The 14,723-nt window shown below is 38.7% G+C and overlaps 1 protein-coding gene and 1 non-coding gene across 3 annotated transcripts in view; both read left to right on the forward strand.

The window, feature by feature from the left end:
- Positions 1-14,723, forward strand: part of FIGN (fidgetin, microtubule severing factor) — a 130,734-nt gene that overhangs the window by 67,263 nt on the left and 48,748 nt on the right. The gene's annotated exons all lie outside the window — the stretch shown is intronic.
- TRNAC-ACA lies at positions 9,523-9,595 on the forward strand. The gene has a single exon. It is a non-coding gene; the product is annotated as a tRNA-Cys (tRNA).

Below are 14,723 nucleotides of genomic sequence, written 5' to 3' on the forward strand. Positions count from 1 at the left end.
ACTTTCTGCCGTAAGGGTGGTGTCATCTGCATATCTGAGGTTATTGATATTTCTCCCAGCAATCTTGATTCCAGCTTGTGCTTCATCCAGCCAGACATTTCTCATGATGCACTCTGCATATAAGTTAAATAAGAACAGTGACGATATACAGCCTTGACGTACTCCTTTCCTCATTTGGAACCAGACTGTTGTTCCATGTCCAGTTCTCACTGTTGCTTCCTGACCTGCATACAGGTTTCTCAAGAGGCAGGTCAGGTGGTCTGGTATTCCCATCTCTTTCAGAATTTTCCACAGTTTGTTGTGATCCACACAGTCAAAGGCTTTGGCATAGTCAATAAAGCAGAAATAGATGTTTTTCTGGAACTCTCTTGCTTTTTCGATTATCCAACGGATGTTGACAATTTGATCTCTGGTTCCTCTGCCTTTTCTATAACCAGCTTGAACATCAGGAAGTTCACGGTTCACATACTGTTGAAGCCTAGCATGGAGAATTTTGAGCATTACTTTCCTAGCGTGTGAGATGAGTGCAATTGTGCAGTAGTTTGAGCATTCTTTGGGATTGCCTTTCTTTGGGATTGGAATGAAAACTGACCTTTTCCAGTCCTGTGGCCACTGCTGCGTTTTCCCAATTTGCTGGCATATTTAAGCAGAACTTTCACAGCATCAGCTTTTAGGATTTGAAATAGCTCAACTGTAATTCCATCACCTCCACTAGCTTTGTTGGTAGTGATGCTTTCTAAGGCCCACTTGACTTCACATTCCAGCATATCTGGCTCTAGGTGAGTGATCACACCATCATGATTATCTGGGTCATGAAGATTTTTTCTGTATAGTTCTGTGTATTTTTGCCACCTCTTTTTAATATCTTCTGCTTCTGCTAGGTCCATACCATTTCTGTCCTTTATTGTGCCCATCTTGAATGAAATGTTCTCTTGGTATCTCTCATTTTCTTGAAGAGATCTCTAGTGTTTCCCATTCTGTTGTTTTCCTCTATTTCTTTGCATTGATTGCTGAGGAAGGCTTTCTTATCTCTTCTTGCTATTCTTTGGAACTCTGCATTCAAATGGGTATATCTTTCCTTTTCTCCTTTACCTTTTGCTTCTCTTCACAGCTATTTGTAAGGCCTCCTCAGACAGCCATGTTGCCTTTTTGCAGTTCTTTTTCTTGGGGATGGTCTTAATCCCTGCCTTCTGTACAATGTCAGGAAACTCTGTCCATAGTTCATCAGGCATTCTGTCTATTAGATCTAGTCCCTTTAATCTATTTCTCACTTCCACTGTATAATCTTAAGGGTTTTGATTTAGGTCATACCTGAATGGTCTAGTGGTTTTCCCTATTTTCTTCAATTTAAGTCTGAATTTGGCAATAAGGAGTTCATGGCCTAAGCCACAATTAGCTCCCGATCTTGTTTTTGCTGACTGTATACAGCTTCTCCATCTTTGGCCGCAAAGAATATAATCAATCTGATTTCAGTATTGCCCATCTGGTGATGTCCATGTGTAGAGTCTCTTGTGTTGTTGAAAGAGGGTATTTGCTATGACCGGTGCGTTCTCTTGGCAAAACTCTCTTAGTCTTTGCCCTTCTTCATTCTGTATTCCAAGGCCAAATTTGCTGTTACTCCATGTATTTCTTGACTTCCTACTTTTGCATTCCAGTCCCCTATAATGAAAAGGACATCTATTTTGGTGTTAGTTCTAGAAAGTCTTGTAGGTCTTCATAGACCCGTTCAATTTCAGCTTCTTCAGCATTACTGGTTGGGGCATAGACTTGTATTACTGTGATATTGAATGGTTTGCCTCAGAAACAAACAGAGATCATTCTGTTGTTTTTGAAATTGCATCCAAGTACTGCATTTTGGACTCTTGTTGACTGTATTGGCTACTCCATTTCCTGTAAGGGATTCTTGCCCACAGTGGTAGATATAATGGTTATCTGAGTTAAATTCACTCATTCCAGCCCATTTTAGTTCACTTTATTTGGCGGGGTGGGGTGGGGTGGGGGGCGCTCCAAAATTACTGCAGATGGTGACTGAAGCCCTGAGATTAAAAGACGCTTGCTCCTTGGAATAAAAGTTGTGACCAAACTAGACAGCTATTAATAAGCAGAGATATTACTTTGCCAACAAAGGTCCATCTAGTCAGAGCTTTGGTTTTTCTAGTAGTCATGTATGGAAATGAGAGTTGGACTATAAAGAAAGCTGAGCTCCAAAGAGTTGATGTTTTTGAACTGTGGTGTTGGAGAAGATTCTTGAGAGTTCCTTGGACTGCAAGGAGGTCCAACCAGTCCATCCTAAAGGAAATCAGTCCTGAATATTCATTGGAAGGACTGATGCTGAAGCTGAAATGCCAATCCTTTGGCCACCTGATGTGAAGAACTGAGTCATTTGTAAAGACCCTGCTGCTGGGAAAGACTGAAGGTGGGAGGAGAAGGGGATGACAGAGGAAGAGATGGTTGGATGGCATCACCGACTCAATGGACATGAGTTTGAGTACGCTCCGGAAATTGGTGATGGACAGGGAGGCCTGGTGTGCTGCAGTCTATGGGGTCACAAAGAGTCGGACATGACTGAGCAACTGAACTGAACATGGTCAAAAGTTCCTTTTCTGCGTGTTTTGTTTGTTACTGTCTATAGTGTGTACCACCTCTGATAGCTCTGCCCTGTACCTTACATGGCACCTACAACATGCATGATCCGTTCATCCCCTTTAAATAGTTATTATGCTCTGGAGGTAGATTTCTTTTGTTTTCCTTTTTTTTTTTGCAGTCTCCTACCCATAAATCCTTCACCTGTGCTACGCATGGAACATCTGCCGATTGCTAAAGTTAGAAAAATTGGTGACAGCAGTTAATGAGTTTACCTGCCACATCTTCACTCGCAGAGAAGGGGCACATGCATCTCCAGGCCATCCCAGGCTGGTGCAGTACCTTTTGTCAAATAGTTTGCCAAGTCATGCCAGCTGGGTAGATAATGTGAGTTATCATGTGACCTCATAGTTCCTATTCCAGTCTGATCTTGATGTTACGGTTGGTTAAGTATTATTGATGAACCAATCATGTTCCTAAAATAAACCAATAGCATTCTTTCTCCAAAAAAAAAAAAAAAATAGCAATCTCTACCACAGATGACAGTCATGTTATAAAGGCCAAAATCCTTTTCTCTTTTCCACGTTCGGTTCACTGTATTGTACATCTACATTAGGCGTTTAGTTTATTTTGAGGAGGATATCAGTTACCGAAAATGCTTTGTTTATAAAAGATAAATGTTCATGGTGGCATCGTTACACTATATATTTGCCACTAAGTTGAATCAGGTAGTTTAGTTATTTTGTGTAATTAAGGAATTCCTTTTTATGGGATTTGTTTTGTTTTGTTTGCTTCTAAACAGTCAAGACCTTAATTTTAAAAAATCATCTTACTCTGTTCTAACCTAAAGTTGCCGGCTGACACTGTGAAACACTGCATCAACTATTAACATGGCATCATTTTAGTATTTGACATAATCCTTTTTGGCAGCTGAAATTTAAAAGGGATCATATTTATTTTAATATCATTATAAAATTATTGTAGTGCACCCAAGCAGATCACTCTAGTTTTACTAAAGTCAGGCTTTTCTGTCCATCGGAGTTAACTTTTTGCACATCTTTTTCTATCTAATAGAAGAATATAAGTCTTGTGATAATAATTACTGTTTTACTTAGATATTCAATTAATGTACAAACCATTTGAACACCCTTTGCTCCCTGTAAAAAAGTAGGTATCAATACTTCCTTCAGCAAATGCTAGAAGGGTATGAATAGGTATTTAAATTTTCTTTTATTAAATCATTCACATTTGTGTTATAAGGATAACCATTTTTAATCCTAAAGTCCTGAGTATTTAGAAGGAATTTTTGTTGCTAGGGAAGTAGACCTTAATATACATTATGTTGTTTCTTTGAGAGTTTGCTCAGCAGATTATGATTTTTGAAATCTTTGTCATCTCTGGAAGAAAGCCACAAGAATAACTTGAGATGTAGTATCTGTGAAAGGAAGTAGTCTTATTCAGCCTTACTGTGACTGACAGGTTGGTTATAGAATGTGCCATTTCATTTTATCTTTAATCTACAAATTTTAAAATGAAATTTTCTTTTTAAATTCATAATTACAACAATTGGAGATTCATTCATACAATCATTGCCCTTATTTCTTGGTTTCTAAAAGTGGAAGTATTTTGTTGTTATCAGGTGTATGGATTTATAAGAGTAAGTGAAAGTCGCTCAGTCGTGTCTGACTCTTTCTGACCCCCTGGACTATATAGTCCATGGAATTCTCCAGGCCAGAATACTGGTGTGGGTAAGCTGTTCTCTTCTCCAGGGGATCTTCCTAACCCAGGGATCAAACCCAGGTCTCCCTCATTGCAGGTGGATTCTTTACCAGCTGAACCTCAAGGGAAGTCCCGTAGATTTATGAGAGAATGTACCCCAAAATGTGAGGGAAAAAATGACAATTATATTTTGAGTGATTTTTGACCAAATAGTTTTTCAGTTTAGAAATACAGATAAATAGAAGTAGTACTTAAATTGATTAGTACAAGAGATGTCTTTTCTTTCCTTTAATATGTATCAGGAGGTTTGTTAACTATGCTGCTAGGAAATTCTTTCTGAAATCAGTCTTAAATTTCATCTATGTTTTACCCAGTTTTAAGCCTTGCTTCCAATAAAAATAGAAAATAATGTTTTTTTTTAATCACTGTGTAATATTGTTTTATGGTTGGTTATGAAAACCGGGGTACTGCTTGAATAAGGCTTCATTCCTATCTACTTTTAGCCTGTTCATCTAGCTAACAAGTGTCCTTGGATTTTGCTAATTAAACATATTTCCTTACTTGACCTTTCAGTAAAGTTCAACAAAGTTGGCCACTGCCTCCTTATTTCATGTATTGATTCTTCTTATGGTTGACCATGATCTTCTGGTTTTCTTCCTAGCTTAGTAGTATATCCGTCTCATTATCCTTTACTGATTCATCTTCTGTTTGAAATCTACATGTTGGAGTGTCTCCCAGGGCTTGGCCCTTCTTTTTAACCTATACACTCTCTGTACATGATTTCATTCAGCTTCATGGTGTTTTTAAATACCATTTTCAGGGAGCTGATGGCTCCCACATATTTCTCTTTGGTCATGATGCCCTTGAAAAACTAGATTTCTGAATCTAACTGCCAACTGGGCATTTCTACTTAAGTGGGTAACTTTCTTGTCTAGCCGAATTTGCACCTCTCCCAGGTTTCCCTAACAAAGTATATAGCACTGTTTACTTGTTTGCTAAAACTAAAACCCTCTGAGCTATTCTTAACTGCTCTGTTACCCTTAGTTTGAATGCTGATCATCAGGACAGTAATTGTTCTCTTGGCAAAGCATATGGGACAGGTTTTGTCATACAGGATTAGAAGAAGCCGTTCCCCACCATGCAAACCAACGTGGATAACTTGGTCATTTTCCATTCTATCATATCAGTTTAATTCTCTGAATACATCTTACCTCTATCAGTCATTTTTCTTTTTTGTTAACTTGTTTATTTTTCTATTTCCCGTGTTATTTGTGGAGGTTTTGTTGTTTCTTTCTCAGAATTCTGTGAGACATTTTGTAAAGTGGGTGTTGAGTTAATGACTGTTAGCTGATTTGTTCATTCATTCATAGTCATAAATACATCCTGAGGACCATTCATGTTCCAGGCATTGTGTTAAGGACATAGGATGAACTAAAATGCAATTCTTGCCCTCAAGAGTTTCACAGTTTAGGGGTGGAGAGAGCTACACAAATAAAAAATTACAGTACACTGTAACGAATGCAACAGTGGAAGCCTGTCCAAAGTACAGAAGCAGCTTAGACTAAGATGTGGTTAACTCTATGGGAGGGTATGGAGTTGGAGGGATCCCAGTGAAGGGGGGATTTACTCCTTAAAACTCAAGGATGTACTTGTTTTAAAACATGGACTTTTCAAGTAAACAATGGGAAAAGAATAGGGATTCCCAGACTGAGATGCTCGCATATGCCAAGGCACAGTGGTATGCAGTAACTGGGAAATATGTCTCAGCATATGTTCTTGCTCAAACATGGAATGTATGTGGATAACAAAGGGAGTCTAACTGGAAAGGCAGCCAGAGGCAGAAAGGGCCAGATATTTCCTACTAGGAAGCTTAGTCTTCATCCTGTGGGTCAACTGATGAATTTTGACATTTTTTAAAGTAGGTAATATATATGTTTACATTTTAATTTTAAAAAGATATATTCTTTATAGCAATGGTGTGGGGGAAGAATTCAGAGGCAAGTAAACCAGTCTAGAGGGCAGAGGTGAGACAAGAGATAAGGCCTGAATGATGCAAATATGTTAGGGATGAAGCAAAAAATATAGAAATAGAGAAAGAAGTCTCCGGTGAATGAAAAGTGCTTCAGAGTGGGATTGAAGGAGAGAAGAGGAAGCCAGGGTTTCTATCTCTGTATACGGGGCCTCTCCAGCAACACGAACCAAAAAGAGGGTGCAGAAAGGAGAACAGATTAATATGGGAATACTTCTTATTTGATAAATACAATATATATTGAGTGTCCAAATATATTAGAGAGGGAGACAGGGAGAGTGTGTCACTGTGCTTGGAACTCTTTTTTAAATGAATTTAGATTTAGATTTCTCGAGCTGAAGAATTTACAGAAAATCCTCTGCTGTGTAAAAATAATCAGAATTTGTTTTGAAACCCCGAAGTCTAGTCCTAATTTTGCCAGTAGCTAACTGTGTGATTGTAGCATTTCTCGGTGCTTTTTTGTTTGTGTTGCGATAAGCATTGAAACCTAGAACTCCTGACTTCTGAATGTAACCATCCACATTATCCCCACATTATCTCCTGTGCTCTTGAAAACCCACATAACTTTGGGCAGTTGGAGGAGACAGCTCCTCCTTCGCTGATTGTCTTTTTGGTGCATAACTCTGTTGGGCATAGGGTTATGCTGAGGAACGAGGAAGAGAGAAAATCACTGTTCTCTTTCTCTGGTCCGCAAGGAATTCAGCATGAGTTAATGTAGCCCTTGGTGACTTGGGATTTGCTTGAGAGACTCTGCCCTTTATTCCTTCCTGTTCACATTCTTTCTACTGCACTCAAGTTTCAAAACCAGACCCAGATGTAGTGATGTGTGATTATAAGGGAAGAGGGTCAACTTCAGTTCTGACATATATTTGCACATCCTGGGGTTTTAAACAAATAAAATGAGTGTTCATTGCTGATTCATGTTTTGCTTTTGGTCCCTGGATCCTTTTCTGCTGCAGTCACATGGCATGCACCATGGTGGCTCTCATCGTATAATGCATTCCGGGTTCTCCTAAATCCTAAAGCACTTTGTAAAAATAAAACCATAGGTCTCATTTTTCTGATGAAGAGAGCAAGGCATAGAGAGCTTTTACAAAGTGATACAACAAATAAAGGGGGAAAAAGAATCCAGGATCATTTTTTTTTCACTCTCCATTAAATGATACTCTCTCATGCTTTTCTGTTGTCAAAAGCCCTCTCTACATTCTGTATTGTTAGGTCATCATTTCCTATAGTTTGCACAATACGGTGTATTATGGATTGCTCACAAAGCAGCAGATATGAATTCTTTATAATGGATTTATTCTTTTCAATTTTTTGTCATCTTTGGGCTTAATAGAAATAGTTCAGCATGTTATATTGTGTGATCTGTTCCTAAATAGATAAAAGATTTCTGTGTTTTGAAGGAAACACTTATATTGGTTAATTTGCTGCATTGCCTGCAGGAATGTTAGTCTGTAGGAGGAAAACAACTGCTTCCTGACAAGATTTTCTTTAACTCTGCTAGAAACTCTTATTTTCACAGTAAAATAAAGAGAAGTAATCCATAAACAATTAAAGAACGATACCTTCAGGAATGTTTACCATCCCTCAGCCGGAACATCTAAGAATGTGAACCACAAAGATGTCTTTTCTGACAGGAAGAACGGCTCCTTCTTAATTCCCTTCCCAGCTTGTAAACCACAGCACCATGGATGGAGGGAGCACGCAAATGGGAGCATAGACATTTTCTCCTCGGATAGAAAGTTCCCTGCCTGCTCTTTGGAGAGCAACTAGTCTAACTATAATAGAAAGAGAGTGTGCTTTCCTTAAAGAAATTAAACACGACTGTCCACAATGTGCAAAAGACTGTGAAATTGAAAGTGTGTCCCTGGAGTGGATTAAAAAAAAATAATAGTAATAAGTGGCAACTCAAAACAGACCACTGGCAAATAATCAATTATCTTCTGAATGACTGTATAAAACTCCTGTTCGTTTTGCCAGCCCAATGGGGAACCAGCTGCTACATAAGAGGCAGTCAGTTTAGAAGTGGGAGTTGTTTTCAGTTTTACTTCCAGGGTACCTTTGTGTGAACATCCACTGTCCGGCATGCTGATATGATGCAATGTTAAAAGCTCATGTGATTGTTTTGCAGAATTAACCACAAAACAGCAAACTTATTCAAAAAGAGATGTGTTGCCTGTTTGATCTTTGGGGTCTTAGTATTGGCTCACATAGCTTCAATTGTTAAACCTGGGGTAACAGTTAAACTTTCCGAAAAATTAAAGATGGGTTGAGTAGAATTTTGCTGGGTTAGCACTAATTTAGTAAATTTGAGTTGAATGTATTTGGCTTCCAGATAGATTTAGAGCTGGTTTAAGCATAGGAAATAGGAAAAGGAATGATATTTTACTACTGGCTGCTATATAGATAAAATGGGTAGAAATTTAGACTGTGTTGGAAGGACACCTATGAGCAATAAATGCTAATGGCTGGCTGGCTGGGGTTTTGTGTAGTGAAATTTTAAGTGAACCGGAAAATGTAGGGGTTTAATAAACAATACACATTTCTGATAACTTCCCAGAAATATGGGCCCATGAAAATGTACAAAATTATCCTGCATCTCTCTAGCAGAAAAGTATCATGGATGAAACAGTTTTGAAAACCCATTGAAGGAAAGACTGTGAAGGAAGGAAATACTGTAATAGAGAGATCTTCATTTCTCATTGTCTTTGCTACTTTTTTTAAATGGGGAGGAAAACTTGCTCAAAATCTGAGCAGAGTTTAAGTCCCCTTAATACAAATCACAAGGGATCCATTCCTTTAATTAATAAGACCCACTTCCCGCAATCCCAGGTAGTCAGTCCTAGTTACACCCAGCCTGCCCCTGCCACACACAGACCCACATGCACATGTGTGTAATTACAGATGAGGACATAAATGCTAATTGCCTATAGATAGACAACTAACAAATGGCAGTACTGGGGTTTATCAAGTCATGTTTAGCCATTAAACTGTCTTTGCTTTGACTCCTAAGTCACTTGTCTGTAGGCTGAAGAGTAAACTATCTTTTGTTTACTGACATTTGAAATTCAGAATAGTTCTTCAGCAGCTTGTTAGCTTATTCTATGATAACATACTTAGTCTTCATCTGTTCTCCAGCCATCTTAAAAAGATTTCTTTTTTTCTTAATACATACTTATGGTTTGACTTCCCTGGTGGCTCAGATGGTAAAGCGTCTGCCTACAATGCGGGAGACCCAGGTTCGATCCCTGGGTCAGGAAGATCCTCTGGAGAAGGCAGTGGCAACCCACTCCAGTACTCTTACCTGGAAAATCCCATGGACGGAGGAGCCTGGTAGGCTACAGTCCATGGGGTCGCAAAGAGTCAGACACGACTGAACGACTTCACTTCACTTCTTCACTTGTGGTTTAAAAAGAAGAAAAATAAGAAATTCAAACAACACAAAGCCGTATACAATAAAAATAAGTCTAATCCTTCCCTGCACTGGGGTATCCCACCTCAAGGGGTACACACTTTCCCAGTACTGTCCTAGGTCAAAGATTCCTTGAATGTGCAAATGGTCATGTATATATCACCCTCCACTTTCCCAGTTTACATGGATGGTTACACACTATACAGCAGAGTTCTGCTTGTTGCTCTTTTCCACTCCAGCTATTAGCAAAATCTCAGTCAGGTCTAACTTGTCCATCAAAGGTGAAATTATTTGCTGTGTTGTAAGAGGCTGGATGAGATCAAGTCTTTGACTTAACTCTTTCCCAATTTGTAAAGGATACAATATTCTTTCTTTGTATCTTGCAGGCATTTTTAATTGATATGTTGTCAGCACTTTCATAAATATTTCTATGTGGTAGTGATTTTTCTCACTGAAATATATGCTGTGACAATTTGGTATATTTCTCCACCTATTAGATAACATCAGTGAGAAGGGAATGAAGCAACTCCTACTGGGTGCATCGGCTCTTTCATGCCTAAATTGCATTATGCTGCTATGAAAATTTGGAATAATATAGCACTACACAACCACTAAGGCTACCCAGAGGCCTTGAGAAAACTGATAAATCTCCCAAGAGAGAGTTGACTCTTTTTATACAATAAGATCAAAGGCAAGACAAGTTATTTTCCCCTTAATCCCTTTTTTTTTTCAAATGTGTTACAATATTCAGCCTTCTTTATTTGGTAATTTTCTTGCTCATTAATACATCAGCAATTGCATTTATGAGTTGAAGCTTATGTTTCATCTTGGTGTTTGGATAACAGGACTGAAATTGGGTTTTATTACTGTGAGCAGTTGTTAGACATACCAGGCATACCAGGTGTTTCAGTGACAATCTCTGCAAATTTAGGAGAAGGAAAAAAAGTTTCATGTGAGTTTTTACCTAACAAATAATAACAATCTAATTACCATTGTAAGAAATGCTTATAAAAGAGCCTGTTCTTTTCACTTTCTTGAAGCCCATTTGTTTATCTCCCTTCATAAAGTGACTAAAATATTTCAGGCCACCTGAGATGCTGTTTCAGAGTTAATTCAAGAAATGGGTTTTCATTAACTTAGATTTAGAATTTCATTTAATATCTGGGGATAGCCAAGGTTTATTCCTGTGCTTCTTGAGGGCTTTATCCAGAAGAGTTTCTGGATCACAGCTTCTAGTTCAGGGGTGTATCTAACTCGATTTTGCATGTGGAAATGCATTTAAAGAATGTTTTGGGTAGTTTTTTTTTTACAACTTACAACTTTTTTTTTTTTTTCTTTTTGGCTGCACTGCATGGCATGTGGGATCTTTGTTCCCTGACTAGGAATTGAACCCATGTCCCCTTCATTGGAAACTTGACATCTTAACCACTGGACCAATAAGGAAGTCCTGCTTTGGGTATATCTGAGAATAGGATTTCCTAGTAATTTAGGTTGGCTGTTGGGTTTAATAACCCTGCTGCTGCTGCTAAGGCGCTTCAGTCGTGTCCGACCCTGTGCGACCCCATAGATGGCAGCCCACCAGGCTCCCCCGTCCCTGGGATTCTCCATTAATAACGCTGCTGCTACTGCTACTGCTAAGTCACTTCAGTCGTGTCCGACTCTGTGCGACCCCATCCCTGGGATTCTCCAGGCAAGACCACTGGAGTGGGTTGCCATTTCTTTCTCCCATGCATAAAAGTGAAAAGTGAAAGTGAAGCCGCTCAGTCATGTCTGACTCTTTGCGACCCCATGGATTGCAGCCCACCAGGCTCCTCTGTCCATGGGATTTTCCAGGCAAGAGTACTGGAGTGGGGTGCCATTGCCTTCTCCATTAATAACCCTAGTTCCTCTCAAATTATTGAACCAATGATCGCTATGACAATAGAGCCGTGTACATTCCAAATTTCTTCTGGAGTCATTTCCTCAAAATATTTCTTTTCCTTTGTTCTGTTTTGATTTTCATCTTGCTTCTCGTTTTGTTTCCAAAAAGTAATTTGGGTTTTTGAACAAATGTGTTGAACTTATCATTCCTTCTTTAGATTTTTTTTGCATAATTACCATAGAATTTCTAATTATTTTTTAGTGGACAGAGAGTACATTTATGGTCTGCTTAAAGAGTTGGATACAGGGACAGATTCATGTGTGCACACAGATGACATGGTTGTTTTGACTCTTTTCTGGCTATAAGGGTTTAAGGCTATAAGGGTATCTGGCTATAAGGGTATAAGTAGTGGATAGTATAAAGAGTTTCTTGAACATTGGATGAAAGTTCAGAAACACTCAGTGTAATGTAATTTAGGCATGAAAGAACCGATGCACCTAGTAAGAGCTGCTTTGTTCTTCTCTCTGACGGTGTGCAAGGACAAGTAAGGGCAGCTGGGCATGCTTCCCAAGAGGGGCTGCTTATGTGCACCTCCTCCTCAATGTGCCCATGGCAGCCCCTGGGACCGCCACAGCCTGGGTCCTGGCTCTCAGGCCATTATACACAGATGAACATCCCACAAACGCCCCTGCGAGATGCCTCGGGTGTTCCTCTACTTTTCAAGGAACCAGTTACCTACCATACACAATGGGCTCCCTAAAACTACCCTTGCTTCAAGGACAAGTCACCCTAAGAAAGAAAATATCAGGATTTTTAAAAAATTAAAACAACAAAAAAGGTCTGATGGTGACTGTTTTCTAGTCCCCTTTTCCCCCTTTCCCTTTAGTAGCTCCCACTACTCTCAGGGACTGCCTGGAATAGGCGAATGATGTGATTATTCCTAGCTTTTCAGTTTATACTAAATCTGGGAAAGTAACCTGTAACTACAGATTTCACTGCATTCTTAAGCTTCCAAACACAAAATTACCATATATATATAAAAGTTCCAGAATCTCAAAATTGAACACATTGTACACTGTAACTTCTATTACATATTTCTGAAATCTTTTCATCAAAGTATGACTAAGTCTATTTTTTACACTATTTGGCATGACATACAGATTCTACCTCTCTTACCATCAGAGTTTGGCCAAGCGAAAGAACTTATTGCTGGTTACATACAGGCTTCCCTTTATTACATTGGCCTTCTCTTTTGTGTTAGGTGATTACTGTAGAATTCCTCCTGAATTTTCAGCCTCATTCAATCAACTTTGAGTGAACCCCATCTTAACACACATGCATCCACCCACACACAGATACACACACACACACACAGACCCACACATGCAGACGTACACTCATCTGTCTGACATCCTGATCTTTGACAAATGTCAAATTTTGCAAGGCTCTACCTCTTCTGGCACATTTTATGCCAAAATGTTCCATTAGAATTTATCAGTGTTTATGTTTCTAGATTAGTCCTTTTCCATTACAGAAGCTGGTTTATCATCCCTGCTAATTAAATTTGTTGAGAGTGAGGAGGCTTCCTAAAACAGAGTTCTAGGGTGGCTTCGAATTTAGCTGAATAAAATCAGTGGGGATTAGATAAGGGTGGACCTGACATCAAAACAGCATTAGATTTAATATCCTTATTGGAAATATGATTTCTGTTTTGGAACTTTTCTTCCCTTCATCATCATAAGGAATAATATATGTCTTGGCACTATTTGTAATTTATTTTTCTCCTAGAATGGAGTCTGTCTGTAGAGCTGGATTCTTTGGATGAACAAAAGATAAGTACAGGTTTCTTATTGTTTGCTTTCAGTCAATTTGACTTTTAAAGATGGCCTTCTTTCTGTTTTCCATTTTCAGTGTATACCTGCTTATACATATATCTTCAGATCAATAAAAGAGTGGATATTTAAAAGTGTCTGTGCTGGCCAACAGCTGGAATCATGCCAGGCAACTTTACCATTTAAATTCTTCCTGGGCTCTAAAGGTAGATGAGGCCAACTTTCCTTTTGACTCAGCAGGCAAGTTTTACTATGATAAGAGTATTGCTATTTTAAAAAGCAGCTCTTGAACAATCTAACTCCAGAAAGCATTCCCATCCTGTGAAATAGTACAGAAGTGCCTGCTTCCTTATTGATGAAACAGTGGAAAATAATGCCTGTTAGAGGCAATTTTAATCATTTAATAGCTTGGCTTCTGACTCTTCTAACCCAGACTCTCATGCCACATCCAGTGTCCCAGTTTTTCTGATTTGGTAGGTGGAGGCAATCTAACCTTCTCAAGGTTAGCACACTGCAGAAATTTGGCTTGATGAACCCCTCTAGGAGTGGGGCCTGACTTGGCTACACCTAGGGGCTGGATTAGTCCTAAGCATAAGTTTAGCTTTCAAGTTTTATGCTTTTATGAGATACCTTCCTATTTTTCTTACTGTTTCATTATAACCGTATACGTTTCATTTCTAATTAAGTTCTGTTTTAGGATGATGTGTCATTGCTTGTCTTAAAGCTTCTGGATGTTTAGAACCCTTGATATCCAATAAAGAGTATAAGGTGATCGATCAATCATCAACATCAAGAAAAAAATTTATTCAGCTCCCAAATTATCTCTTTGTATCCCTAAAAAAGAGTCAACAACCAGTGGGTAATATTCATTCATTAATAATCTTACAGATGTACTTATTTTATACATGAATAATCTTGGGGAGATGTATTTTGTTGCTCACACTAGTTATGTATCTGATTGTTTGCAAAAGAAAAGCTACTTATTCCAAATCTGAGTCATTTGATTTAAAAATATTCTTAATCTAACTTGACATTGTTGAAAGGATTTTTATAAAAAGCTACTGAAGAAGCGATGAAAGTTTACCTGGCTTAAGTCATTTATTCTGTAAGTACCTCACCCAGGCCTTCCGCACTGCAGGCAGATTCTTTACTGTCCAAGCCACCGGGGAATCCCTCTAGAATCTTAGTAGGACCCCATATGTCTCTGCTGCCTGGAGTGTTTAGAAAAGGAGTTATCTTTGCAAATATAGATCTCTCTGTGTGCGTGTGTGTGTGCGTGCAAGC

This window comes from Cervus elaphus, chromosome 33 (genome assembly GCF_910594005.1).
Source record: "Cervus elaphus chromosome 33, mCerEla1.1, whole genome shotgun sequence".
In the NCBI taxonomy this organism is placed as follows: Eukaryota; Metazoa; Chordata; class Mammalia; order Artiodactyla; family Cervidae; genus Cervus; species Cervus elaphus.